At 43.6% G+C, this 14,377-nt stretch overlaps 1 pseudogene; it reads left to right on the forward strand.

Annotated features, from left to right (window-relative positions):
- The first annotated feature begins 10,413 nt into the window (after positions 1-10,413).
- LOC110202234 (casein kinase I pseudogene) lies at positions 10,414-12,604 on the forward strand (annotated as a pseudogene).
- The last annotated feature ends 1,773 nt before the right edge of the window (positions 12,605-14,377 follow it).

Here is a 14,377-nt window from a genome sequence, read left to right on the forward strand (position 1 = left end):
CAGTATAAAGGCAAGGTGAAATTTAAAATGGGCAATCAAGATGACCTAGCCCTGTGAGCTCTTTATGAAGTATCAACTTCATTGACTGGGTCAGGAAGGGAGCAATTGATTGGCTAATCCAGTAAGGTAACCTTGCATCTCAGGTCCTTAAATAGCTGGAGGAATTTCAGCAGTAGACCAATCTAGAGGTAGAGGACTCCAAATTCAGGACCAAAGGACTCAGTTATGGAGTCACAGCTAAACCTGAAAGAATGATTCACTGGGTAGGGGTGGGGGGGAAAGTTTCACTTTCTCTTCCTTCCTCTACTACTCCCCCCTCCCCTTCCCCACCACTAACCATTTCATCACAGAGACTGTATTATAAGCAGTAACCAGCACATCCAGCTGGGATCAGAGAAAACGGACCCATGGGAGACAATGCATCCAACTGGGAGGAAAAGGACATCAGAACAAACAGATGCAGAAAGACATTTCACGTGAGGAAGAAAATACCTTTGACGAGTGTGACTGCTTGCATCAGAGCAGAATTCTGACTATGGACTCAAGAAAGGACTTCTGGGCCATAAGGTATCAGATGTGAGTTACCCCTTTCCCACTCTGTATCCTACATGTCTGCCTCACTACCATTGTACTCTAACTTTAAGCTGACTCTTCCTATTACCTGTGTGTACTTGTGGAAGAGTATGCCTCAGGATTTGGAGGGGGGTTGGAATGCTTTGTACCAACCGTTCTTAGTATACCATCAATAAAAGCTACTGAAGTCTACTGGCTGATTTGAATAGGGACATACTGGTGGGGGCTTTGGAACAACAATGTTAGAAATATAGGTTTACCCTCTAGAACCCTGAGGGCAATAGTAGTTAACCCTCTGAGTACTGTAAACCTTGAGTACATGTGGGAGTTGAGGAAATGGCTCCAGAGGGAGTACTATCATAGAATTCTAGCTCTTGAGCTGGAAAAGACCTCAGAAGCCATCTAGTCCAAGCTGGTTAAACCTAATTTTGTCTCTTTAATAGCTACCCAATCCTCTGGCCCACCTTGGCCCAAGAGACCTACCCCACATGGTGCACGACAGCTGCTTCTAAATACTCAAAGGCAATTGTCAGGTACCCCTTGCATCTTCTCTTCTCCAAGATAAACATTCCCAGTTTCTTAAACCAGTCTCCGTATCTCTGTATAGCTTTGCCTTGGGGCTTTTCCCAATTCTGGTAAGTCTCCTTTAAACATTATTTTGTCATTCAGCTTGTAGAAGTGAAAACTTCCAGATGGGGTCTGCCTATAGCAAAGTTCAGTAGAACAATAACTATTTCTTCAACACTTATTCCAGTAGATGCTTAATAACGTAGGCCGAATTCAGGAATGCTTCACTTTCACATGCCATCCAGCTCACTGGATACCAGGGATGCATACCAGCCATATCTCACTGCTTGCCCACTGCTTATCTACCCCTCCTTACCTGGACCAATTCCTTCCACAATCAACCTAACCCAGGGCCGTCCACATCTAGGTTTCCAAAATCCATGCCCCCAGTCCTTGGGAAATTAATTCACTCATCTTTGGCATTCCTACCCCTAGGGCTACCCTTAGTTGATTTGTGACTGAGTGTGGAACAAACCAGCTCCTAAAGTTACTTTATCTTTCCCAGGGCCCCATTGTCTCCACTCAAAGATTTACCCTCACTTACCCTGTATATATCTTACATGTACATAGTTTGCATGTTGTCCCCTGGCATTATTAGACTATGAGTTCCTTGAGTGCAGGAGCTGTTTTTGTCTTTCTTCATTTCCACAGGGCTTAGCACAGAGCCTGGCACTCAGTAAGTGCTAAATAAATACTTGTCTGCCTGCCTGGCCTTATACACCAAATGTTGTTCTAGCCTCACTTACTATCCACCTACACACCCAGACTATTTCCCCATCTGCCTGGCAGGCAGATGTCAGCTGTTTTAGCCATCCTCCTCCGTTGCCTGTTTAAAACCATCTTAATCAGATTTGTAACACCCAAGTTACATATTTTGTAATGGCTTTCATTAGGTGCACTCTGTCCCTGGCCATCATTCCTGTATTTTAATTCATTCTCCAGAAATCCAAATCCTGTTCTTAGACGCCTCTGGTCCTTTCCAAATCTAACTTTCACAACCCCTTTCTCATCAGTGGCAGTGTTGAAAATACCATTTGTGTCCTGGATACCCTCAATTGCTTGACAGGAACTCCTCAATACTTAGTGAGGCTTTTAAAGTTCCCTCTGTTAACATTGCTTGTCTCCATATGAATTTCTAGGAATGGGCAGGTCAAGGTTTGTCAAGTGTCAGGAGGCTCTCAGGTACCAGATATAGATCTGGAAAAACAGAAGACCTCCTAGCTGTGTGACCCTGGGTGAATAACAACCTCTCTCAATTCTTATTTCCTTTATTTGTACAATGGAGTCAATAATATTAACTACACAGTGGAGTGGAAAGAGTGTTACATTGAGAGGCAAGAGACCTAGATTCAAATCCCTTCTCATCAGCTGCTTACTACTTGTATGTCCTTGAGCAAGTCACCAGGCCTCAGTTTCCCCATCTGTAAAATGAAACAGTTGAACTAGATGACTTCCAAGTTCCCTTCCAGCTCTCTTTTCTCTGTGACTCACTGGTGTATTGTGAGGATCAAATAAGTTATTGTGTATAAAGTGCATTGCAAACCTTAAAGCGCTATAGAAGTGTGATTACAGCTGGTACCAGAGCATATAACTGGAGTTTGCCCCTGGGCACTAAATTCAGAGGGGGCTGACAGTAGTGCTCTTCTTTAACAGGATAGAAACATCAATCTAGCAATTAGTTAGCAAAACTAGTTACAATTTGAAACCACCCGATGGCCTATTTCCTCTATACTGCCCCCTCACCCCTGTCTGCCCTGAACTGGAAACAAAGGCCTCGCCAACAGCAGGATGTGCCCACAAAGACATCTGAGGGTGATTTCCTGCCATTTCCATCTGTTTCTCACCCTACTTCCAAGGCTGCCAGGGGGTGCCAGAGTGCTTAGAATACTGCATAGAATCAGGAAGATCTGAGTTCAAATGCAGCCTGAAGCACTTATTAGCTGCCTGACCCAGGGCAGGTCACTACACCACTGCCTGCCTCAGTTTGCCCATCTGTGGAAATGGGAATCATAATAGCACCAAAGGAATAGCATCAAAGGAGATAATTTTTGTAAAGTGCCTAGCACAGTATGTGACACATAGTAGGTGTTTTAGAAATGCTTGTTCTGTTCCTTTCCTTACCCTGTACCCAGTTGGCAGCAGGCACAATTATGCTGAGTAACAGTTCTGGCTTTTCCACAGCACTAGACAAGTAGGAAGTGTACCCTCAGCAGGTTACAGCAGAATGTCCCCTGCCATACTACTTCTAGAAGAGAGATCTTCCAAGTTGGTTCTTCTTGTTTCTAGCTTTTGCAGTGAACTACTGCGCCCAGCTGTCCATTTATCATGTTCATTTGCTGTGCCAGGGACTCAGTAATGGCTTGTTTCAGAGTGGATTCAAAACTTCTCCACCCAATTTTAGCCTTGATATTAAAAAGAGAAAGAACATAGCATAAGTGTTAGAAGTCTTTGAAGGCTATTAAATGGAGTAAAATGACCATGTAGGAAGTATGAGGGATTTCATCACACTCTCTGGGCCCTACATCAAGCTAGCTGAAATAAGAGAGTGTCAGGGAGCGGTGAGTAACTACAGAAATTTGTGTGACTGTAGAATTCTAGTTAATTCCACTAAGAAGGACCTCTATATGAGGGGGAAGGACAGAACTCTACTCCCTCCTCCTGCCCCTCCAATCATTCCCCTAACTTTGGTAGGAAGAGTATTGAGAGGATTTGGACTTCTCATCTTCCCATCAGCATCTAACACTGACTGGTGTCTTCATCAAGTCAAGACTAGACTGGAAGTAGGACCACTATTTGATCTTAGGTCTCCTTCCATCCCGTCTCCTCCAGCAGTTTGCCTCCACTGTCATCCACACTCTATCATTTATCTTCAATCTCTCCCTCTGTACTGGCTCCTTCCCTACTGTCTACAAACATGCCCATATCTCCCCCATCCTGAAAAAAAAACCCCTCAGTCAGTCCTTCCATCCCTACTATCATCCTATATATCTTCTACCCCTTGTGGCCAGATTTCTCAAAACGGCCATCTACCATAGATGCCTCCATTTTCTCTCTTCCCACTCTCTTCTTAACTCCTTATAGTCTGGCTTCTGACCTCACCAGTCCTGTAAACCTGTTCTCTCCAAAGTTACCAATGATCTCTCAGTTGTCTAAGCCAATGGCCTTTCCTCAGTCATTCTCTTTGACCTCTCTGCATCTTGGATGCTGTTGATTACCCTCTCCTCTTTGATACTCTCCTCTCTCTAGGTCTTGGGGGACACCTCTCTCTCCTGGTTCTCCTCCTACCTATCTGACCACTCCTCTGTCTCCTTTGCTGGGTCCTCTTCCTGGTCATATCCTCCAATTGTGGGCTCTGTCTTGAGCCCCCTTCTCTTTTTTTCGCTATACTGCTTCTCTTGGTGATCTCATCAGCTTCCATGGATTTAATGACCATCTCTATGCTGATGATTCTCAGACCTACCTTTTCTGCCCCAGCCTCTCTGCTGACCTCCAATCTCTCATCTCCAGCTGCCTTTCAGATATCTTAAACTGCATGTCCAGCAGACATCTTAAACTCAATATGTCCAAAACAGAACTCATTACCTCCCCCCTAAAGCCCCCCCCCCATTGCTATAGAGGGCAACAATGTCCTGTCAGTCCCTCAGGCTCACAGCCTAGGAGTCATCCTGGACTCCTCGGTCTCTCTCACCCCCTCAATATGCATGGCCTGTCAACTTCACCTTTTCAGCATCTCTCAAATATGCCCTTTTCTCTCCTTTGACACTGCCTTACCCTGGTGCAGGCCTTGATCACCTGGACTATTGCAGTAGCTGCGGGTGAGTCTGCCTGCCTCACACCTCTCTTCACTCCAGTCCACCATCCATCCATCCACCAAAGTGATTTTTCCTAAAGTACAGGTCCTATCATGTTGCCCTCCTACTCAATAAACTCCAGAGGGTCCCTATTACCTCCAATATCAAATACAAGGGAGAGAAGAGAAGAGGGAAGGAATAACATTTATTTAATGCCCACTGTGTGCTAGGTATTGTGCTACACATGTTTTTTTTTTTTTTTACAAATATCTCATTTGAGCCCCATAACAAGCCTGGGAGGGCTTTTACAGATGAGAAAATTGAGGTGGACAGTAGCTAAGTGACTTGCCCATGGTCACATAGCTAAGGAAGTGGCTGAGGCTGGACCTGAACACAGGTATTCCTGACTCCAGACCCAGTGCTGTGCCACTTACCTGCCTCTATTTGAGGTCTGAAGTTCTTCATAAACTGTAACGCCCCCCCAATATTTCAAGTCTTACTATACTTTTCTTCACATAATCTATGATACGGTGACAATGGCCTCCTTACTGCTCCCCGCACAAGATACTACATCTCCTGAGTTTGCTGCACTTTCATTGGCTGTATCTTAGGCCTGGAATGTTATACCTCCTCACCTCTGCCTCCTAGTTTCCCTGGCTTCAAGTCAAATCAACAAGCATTTAAGTTAGACCTGCACAACATATGCCCCTCGGGCTGTGTGTGGCCTGCCAAAGTGGCCCACAGGTGGTATGTTGTGCAGGCCTGTTTTACATCCTCTACGTGTTTTGCAGCCTGCTCATAGGCTGATTTGCAGCCCAAGGGCTGTATGTTGTACAGACCTCATATAAGTGCTAGCTGTTTATCAGGCACTGTTTGAAGCATGGGGAAAAGAAAGACAAAATCTCCACCCTCAAGAAGCTTACATTCTAATGAATAAGACAGAATGTAACCAGCTACAGAAAAATGTATATACAGGATGAATTGGAGAATAATCAAAGAGGTAAGGCACTCAGATTAAAGAGAACTGAGAAAGCCTTCCTGTATAAGGTCGGATTCTAACTGAAACTTGAAGAAAGTCAGGGTTACCAGAAGGGGGAGATGAGGAAGGTTGGCATTTCAGCCATGGGAGATGAACAGTAACAATGCCCCATGACATGCACCTGAAACTGAGAACAAACAACATAGATTAGAAACAAACTCAAATGCCCCCAAGTCCATTGGCTCTCTTGGTGATGCTAAGACAGTTACTTTTTCCTGCTCAGAGGTGATCTCCATCAGACCTGGGAGTTCAATTCATGGAGACCTTGGAGCCAGGATTCCAGGTGGGATTGTTGTAAGAGATTTTTAAATTCCTTTGAATCCGTTATTATTTAGATCCAGCATGGCTACTTTAATTGTTGAGGAAAGTCACATAGATGGTGAGATTTTCCTAAGACTTCCAATTATCTCAATCAAAATAAAGGGGTAAGAGTATTCATGATTCCCATCTAGTGGTTGTAAATCCCTTGGGATTGTTTTTTATAAACTAGATCTGATGTGATTTTCTTCTTTGGTCATCTTTGTAATGTAAATCTTTACTTTCTCCTGTTGTTGGTTGTAAATTGCTCTCTCTTTGCTGCAGCTATAATCCAAACATTGTATTTTTTCCCTTAGTCAATCTGATGTAATTAGAAAATATATAAATTTTAGGAAATCTTTGTCTCTCGTTCAGAGTTATTTTTGAATTCTGGGCCTGTACTGAAGTGCATATAATAAACCTTGATTTTGCTTTCTAGATCTCTGCATGTTGATAAGTATAATTAGCAGCAATACCTATCAATAAATCATTGGATATTTCCATAACTAGATGACAAGATGTTGCAGCCCCCCAGACCATCGGGGAAGCTTGGAGAAACCAGTGTGCCAGGGATTTCAGCCTGAGGGGGCTTTGGGCTTGGAACTGGGACTATGTAGCCTCTCCTCCTGTCTTCCTCATCTACCTTCTACCTCCCTCTTCTCCTATACTCCTGTCTCACCTTAAAGAAGTAGCCTCACTCCTGACCAAAAACAAACCCTCTACCTGTTCAAATGATCCCATTCTATCCCATCTCCTCCAATAGATTGCCCCCTCTGTCATACCCACACTTTCCCTTATCTTCAATCTCTGTCTCTATTGGCTCTTTCCTTATTACCTACAAGCATGCCCATGCCTTTCCCATCCTTAAAAAACCGTCACTTGATCTTTCCATTCCTGCTAACTATTGTGCTATATCTCTCCTGCCATCTACAATAGATAGGTGACTCCATTTTCTCTCCTCTAATCCTAAATTCTCTTCTTAACCCCTTGCAATCCAGCTTCCAACCTCATCATGCCGCTGAAACTGCTCTCTTCAAAGTTACCAGGAAGTTCTTAGTTGCTAAATCTAATGTTAGTGGCCTTTTGTCAACACTCATTCTCCTTGACCTCTCTGTAGCCTTTGACACTGTTGATCTGTCCTTAGCACAGTACCTGGAACATGGTGCTTAATAAATATTTATTGACTGATTGATCACCCTTTTCTCCTCGATACTCTCTTCTTTCTAGGTTTTTGGGGCATGATTCTCTCCTGGTTCTATTCCCTATCTGACTGTTCTTTCTCAGTCTCCTTGGCTAGGTCCTCCTCCAGATCATGCCCTCTACCCATACGTATCCTCCATGGCTCTGTCCTGGGCCTCTTCTCTTCTCCCTCTATACTATATTACTTAGTGGTCTCATCAGGTTTTATGGATTTAACTGCCATCTCTATGCTGATGATTTCAGATCTACCTATCCTGCCCTAACCTGTCTGCTGACCTCCAATCTCACAACTTCAACTGTATTTCAGACATGTCAAACTAGATGTCCAGTAGATATTTTAAATTCAATATGTTCAAAACAGAGTTAGTTATCTTTTCCCCTGACCCCACTCACTTCCCTATTACTGTCAAGGGCAACACTCTCCTCCTAGTCCCTTGGGTTTACAATGTAGGATTATCCTGGATTCTTCACTGTTTGTCACACCCCCCCCATAGCCAAACTGTTGCCAAGGGATGTTGACTTCACCTTTGCAGCATCTCTGATGTGTCCCCTTCTGTCTTTTGACACAGCCACCTTCCTTGTGCAGACCTTGTGCATCACCTCACACCTGGACTATTATAATAACCTGCTGGTGGGTCTGCCTGCCTCAATTCTCTTCTAATTCCAGTCCGTTCTCTATTCAGGCACCTAAGTGATTTTCCTTCAATGCAGGTTTGATCATTTCACTCCCCTACTCAATTATTGTTTGTCCCTTGTTCTTGAAGAGGACCAATGACATCAGGAAGGTGATGTCTTGACTTGCAAGTGAATTGAAGTTAAGTGAGGCAGGGCTATGCAAAAGTTAACAGCCTCACTCTCTCCTTCAGAGCCATCTGGGTCCAGAGGCAACAAAATACTCTGTTATTCAAAACCCTTTATAACTTAGTCCTCCCCATCTCCCAACCTTTCCAGTCTTCTTATACCTTACTTGCACACAGTTTTAGATCCAGTGACCCTGGCCTCCTGGATGTTCTATGAACAAGGCACTTCTCTTGGTCCTGGACATTTTCACAGTTTGTCCCCCTGTACCTGGAATGGTCTCTCTCCTTGACTTCAGCTACTGATCTCCCTTGGCTTTGCTCAAATCCCAGTTAAAATCTCATCTTTTACAAGAAACCTTTTCCAACCCCTCTTAATTTTAGTGCTTTCTGCCTCTCATTTCTTTTTCATTTTGTATATAGCTTCTTTGTACATGGTTGTTTTCTTGTTGTTTTCTTCATTAGACTGTGAGTTCCCAGAAGGCAGGGCCTTTGTTTTGCTTCTCTTTATATCTTTAGGGCTTAGCACAGTGCCCACCACATAGTAGGTGCTTAATAAATATTTATTGATCCACTGACTTTCTGAATGGAGGAAATATATACACCTAATCCTTTTCACAACTCCAGAGACTGAGGGAATTATACCTCCTATATTGGGGGGGGGAGAGTTTATTTGTGATTATAGCTTTTGAAATCAATATTTCTTTGTAAAAGCAAATCTGACTTAATGGCTTTTGATTTCAAAAGCTATAATCACAAATAAACTCTCCCCCCCCCCCAATATAGGAGGTATAATTCCCTCAGTCTCTGGAGTTGTGAAAAGGATTAGGTGTATATCTTTTCTCCATTCAGAAAGTCAGTGGATCAATAAATATTTATTAAGCACCTACTATGTGGTGGGCACTGTGCTAAGCCCTAAAGATATAAAGAGAAGCAAAAGAAAGGCCCTGCCCTCTGGGAACTCACAATCTAATGAAGAAGACAGCAAGAAAACAGCCATGTATGTAGAGTACACCTCTGTACTTGGGAGAATACTGTGGAGCCAGTGGCAGAAATCCTATATGTCTCCAATCTAAGCTTTTTGGTGGGGGGGGGGGGCAGAGTGGTTAGTTTAGCATTACCTATAGACTCCTTTTTTTCTTTTTTGAGAATTAAAGAAAACAGTGGATGTTCATTGATTAGGGATGGTTAAATTAATTGTGATATATGAATTTCATGGAATGTTAATGTGCTGTAAGATGATCAATATAAGTATGGAGAAGCAAGGAAAGATGCACATGAACTGTTGCAGTGTGAATTAGTAGAGAGGCAAGAAAACAATCTACACAGTTACTACAACATTGCAAATGGAGAAAATGAACACAAAAGAAAATAAAAGTAAATGTTGCAAGATTACAATAAACAAGCAGGGTTGGAAGGAAGAGTCCGAGACGCCTTTACTCTGCGACTTTGTAGAGGTGGATGGCCCATGGATGTGGCATATTGTATATATTTTTTGGCTTTTTCGATTATTTGATGTTTTGCTTATTTTCTTTTTTTAACTTTAAAAACGTTATTTGCTGTACAAAAGGGCTCTCTGGGAGGGGGAGGGCCAGGGATGCTGGGAGAAAATTTTATGTAAAAAGAAAGACAAATAAAAAATTCTTTAAAAAATAAAGACTGGAAAGGTAGGATAGGGACAGGTTGTGAATGGCTTTAAAAACCAGACCGAAGGTGTTCTATTTGACTCCACACGAAGTAGGAAGCTTTTGCCATTTATTGAGTTGGGGGGATGGGGATGACGATGACTTGGTCAGATCTGCGCTTTGGGAACATCACCCTGGCAATCCGATGGCAGATGAATTAGAGTTTGGGGGAGAGACTTGAGGCGGGGGAACCAATCAGAAGACTGCTGCGGTAGTAGTCTAGGTTGGAAGTGATGGGGGACTGCACCAGAGTCGGGGCCATGTAGATGCAGAGAAGGAGGCGTGTGGGAAGGGCGCTGCCAATGCAGAAACGCTAAGCCATTGGAGGAAAGTCGCCGCACTGTAGCGACGAAACCGCTGAAGGCGGGTTTGGGCCCTGGCGGGGCGGAGATAGCCGGAGGGACAAGATGGCAGCGCAGGAGGAGTCCGAGTGGGCCGGGTGACGTCACGGGCCGAGGCCACGCCCCCACGCTCTGCGCCTTTCTCAGCCTGGCACGTCAGCCCAAAGCCGCAGTGGCGGGGGCAGCGAATACCGCTTAGGTGGGGAGGCCAAAGAGGCGGCGGTGGGGGCGGCGGAACCCGAGAGCTATTGTCCGGCCTGCTGCTACCGCGCCCGGGCCCAAAGCCGCAGAGACCCCGGGAGGAGGCAGAACTTCGTGCGGCGGCGGCGGTCTACACCAAGACCCAAGGCTAGGCCCCGGCCCGGCTCAGCCCGGAAGCTCGCGCCCGGTGGGTAAGGCCCATCTCCTCACACAATTCTCGTCGCTATCGCCCCCTCCCCCACCGCCACCATTTCCGCCACAATCCCCGCTCCCATCCCCGCCCCCCCGTGCAGGATGGCGAGCAGCATAGTTGGGGGCAAATATGAGCTACTGCGGAAGGTCGGGGCCGGCTCGTTCGGCGACATCTACCTGGCCATCAACATCACGAATGGCGAGGAGGTGGCAGTGAAGCTGGAGTCGCAGAAAGCCAAGCACCCCCAGCTGCTGTACGAAAGCAAGCTCTACAAGGTCCTGCAAGGCGGGGTGGGCATCCCCCACATGCGCTGGTACGGCCAGGAGAAGGACTACAACGTTCTTGTCATGGACCTCCTGGGGCCCAGCCTGGAGGACCTCTTCAATTTCTGCTCCCGCAGATTCACCATGAAAACCGTGCTGATGCTGGCCGACCAGATGATCAGCAGAATTGAGTATGTGCATACCAAGAACTTTATCCACAGGGACATTAAACCTGATAATTTCCTGATGGGAATTGGGGCTCACTGCAATAAGCTATTCCTTATTGACTTTGGACTGGCCAAAAAGTATCGAGACAACAGAACAAGGCAACATATACCCTACAGAGAAGATAAAAACCTCACTGGCACTGCCAGGTATGCCAGCATCAATGCACACCTTGGCATCGAGCAGAGCCGTCGAGATGACATGGAGTCCCTGGGCTATGTGTTGATGTATTTCAACAAGAGCAGCCTTCCCTGGCAAGGACTAAAGGCTGCAACCAAGAAGCAAAAGTATGAAAAGATCAGCGAAAAGAAGATGTCCACCCCTGTTGAAGTTCTGTGCCAGGGGTTTCCTGCAGAGTTTGCCATGTATCTCAACTACTGCCGTGGCCTGCGCTTTGAAGAGGCTCCAGATTACATGTATCTGAGGCAGCTATTTCGTATTCTTTTCAGGACTCTGAACCACCAGTACGACTACACCTTTGACTGGACAATGTTAAAACAGAAAATGACTTAAAAGACAGACTCTTCTAGTGGGTAGGGTAGGCAGACCCCCAAACCCCACCGGTTTCCAAGCATGAAGAGAAACATATGAAGTAGAGCAGATCAGAGCAGATCTTGTTAACTCCCCAAATGTAGACATTTTAGTTCACATGTACACTTGCCAGTGGTTGTGGTCAACCATTTACTTGGTGTAAAGAACTTAATTTCAGCATAAACTGGCTGTGGTCAACACTAGTCCAGCATTCAGAGTTGTAGCTGCTGTGTTTGTGAGTGTTAACTGACATAGTGAAACATGATGTTCAGTTTTCTATTTCATTTTTCAAGGGGAAATATTTGTTAACTAAATGGTTGACACAAGCGGTGGAGAGAAATTGTGCATATGACAATTTTCTGTTACCTCTTACTTTGATCCAATTGTAGCCTCAATTTGTGCTTTGAGATCTTGTTTCAAAAGAATGGCATGAACAGTTTTCAGCCATGGTTGTGATAATTGTAAATGCTACAATTGTACGCTTGTGGAGTTTTGTTTCATCCTCCCTGGGGTTTGAATGTTGTAAACTTAAACATTCTTAAATTTGTTGGCTTCTATGTGCAAGACAGCTGACAAGGTAGCAACCAAAGATTCCAGTTTTTAAGCATATGAAAGACTCTGCCTGCTTAATGTGCTAGAAATAACATCATCTAAGTGAAGACTTAAAATCTTAGTGACTACTAGATTATCTGTAGTGCTCTGCATTAACTATAATGTTCTTGGTATTAAAAAAATAGCCTATTTGTCACAGAAATTTTCTTAACATCTTACGAACCTGTATGTATGTTGCTTCTATAAATGTAATCACTGTAAACATCTATATGACTTGGAATTTTGTTTTCATATTTAAATGAGAGTTGTTTTGTTTACAAGTTCATTAAAAACTAAAAATTGACTCTTAAAAAAACAGATTGGATATGTTTGTTGAATACAAGTGAAGAGCGGAGGATGATGAATCTGGAGTGAGGAGTTGTGAACCTGGGTCATTGGCAAAATAGTGGTATCTTGGACAGTACCAGTGCTGTTGAGAAGGGGGGCGGGGGACGATATCTAGACACTAGAACTAGGAGCAGAGGGACGGTTGGGCCAGTCCTGTAGGCAGTACATCATTTGATAACAGCTTTTCAGTCTTAAAGATTTAAGGTGCGACTAATTTTGAACAGCCTGTCCTAGTGTGACTCAGAAAGCGGTGTGCTTTCTGGCAATCACTAGATTATTGTTGACATAGATAAAGTCTATTTCATATTTTGGTTGCATTCACTCTATGTTCTTTGATAAGATCCAGCTTCTCCAATGACTGCTGTGTTGGTTGGTTACCAATACCAAGTTAAGCTAGAAATATAGGAATATATATATTTGAATACTTAATACAATCAACCAGAGGAAGAGCGTTGTCTCCCAAACCAAAGTTTCTGCTAATTCATGAATCAATTAGAGCATTCAGATTAACTTTCTCTTCTCATGTTACATATACATATTATTTGAGGTATTCTAAAATACAACCTCTTTGGTCTTTTCCCAAATCATAATATGAGAAATTTATAAACATCACTAACAAATAATCTCATGAACCCATCAAAGTTAATTGTTTATTATTAATCTGAATTGATGCATCTCTTAAAGAAAAACATTCCATGCATCTATATTTTGACATTTAGAAACCAATATAGAAGAGCTATCACTTTAATCACAGCAACAAAGGAATAGCAGCATCAATTGCCATTCGTGGATCAAATATGCCATTAAGCATTATACTTCATTATTTTATCAAAATCAATAGAAACAAATGTCAGACGCTGACGGCTACAGTTGTCTCCTTGAACAATTTAGGACAACATACTTTCCCAAATCTACAAAGATATCAACCTCTTTAGAATTAGGTTGGAAAATCATTAGATAATATCATCTATCAATTTAGATAGGAGTAGTCTCTTTAAGAGAATGTCTTCTCACCAAGAGTTTCTCAGAGAAGGATTTTCTTCTCTCCCCAGTATAAGATCTTCATTGCCCTTTTGGCCCATGAATTCTAGAAAAATTCTGTGTTCAGCACATGCCTTGACAAAAGATGGGGATTGTTTTTCCTTAGAAATAAGATACCCTGAATTTATAATTAAAACATTTCTCCAAGAGGAAATTATAGTTCTACAGGCATGTCAGCTCCTCTGTATCTTGCTTTTCTTAGTTTGAGGATGTCTTTCTTATCCTTTTGTGGCAATGTTTGCAACTCTACGGTTTCCTTTTCCCCTTTACTATTTTTTGTTTGTTTTGTTTTCACTTCCTGGAGATTCTCATGGCTGACAAAAAATAAAGACCCTTACCTTCTTCCAGGTCACATGAACAAGATGGCATACTAGACACTTGCTCCAATCGCCACAATCTCTCAGATTTCCCCAACACAGAAATTACATGCCAAAGATAAAAAGACTTCAGCTGTTTCCATGTTTTAGGACACCCAGAATCCAAAAGAAGGTTCAAAAACCAACCAAACAAAAAACTCTTAGGAACTGATGCTCAGTGACCCCTTAGTTCATGCCACACCCCTCCCCCACCCCACATCCTACCAGCAGGAAGGCCAACCTAGCATGCCTTCACCCTGTTTACCCCCTCCCTCTTTCCAGTACCATAGAGACCCTGCCTCCAAGCTGTGGAAGTTTGTTTGAGTCTCAACAGCCAG

The sequence above is a fragment of the Phascolarctos cinereus genome, unplaced genomic scaffold (genome assembly GCF_003287225.1).
Source record: "Phascolarctos cinereus isolate Bilbo 61053 unplaced genomic scaffold, phaCin_HiC Scaffold_6;HRSCAF=336, whole genome shotgun sequence".
Classification (NCBI taxonomy): Eukaryota; Metazoa; Chordata; class Mammalia; order Diprotodontia; family Phascolarctidae; genus Phascolarctos; species Phascolarctos cinereus.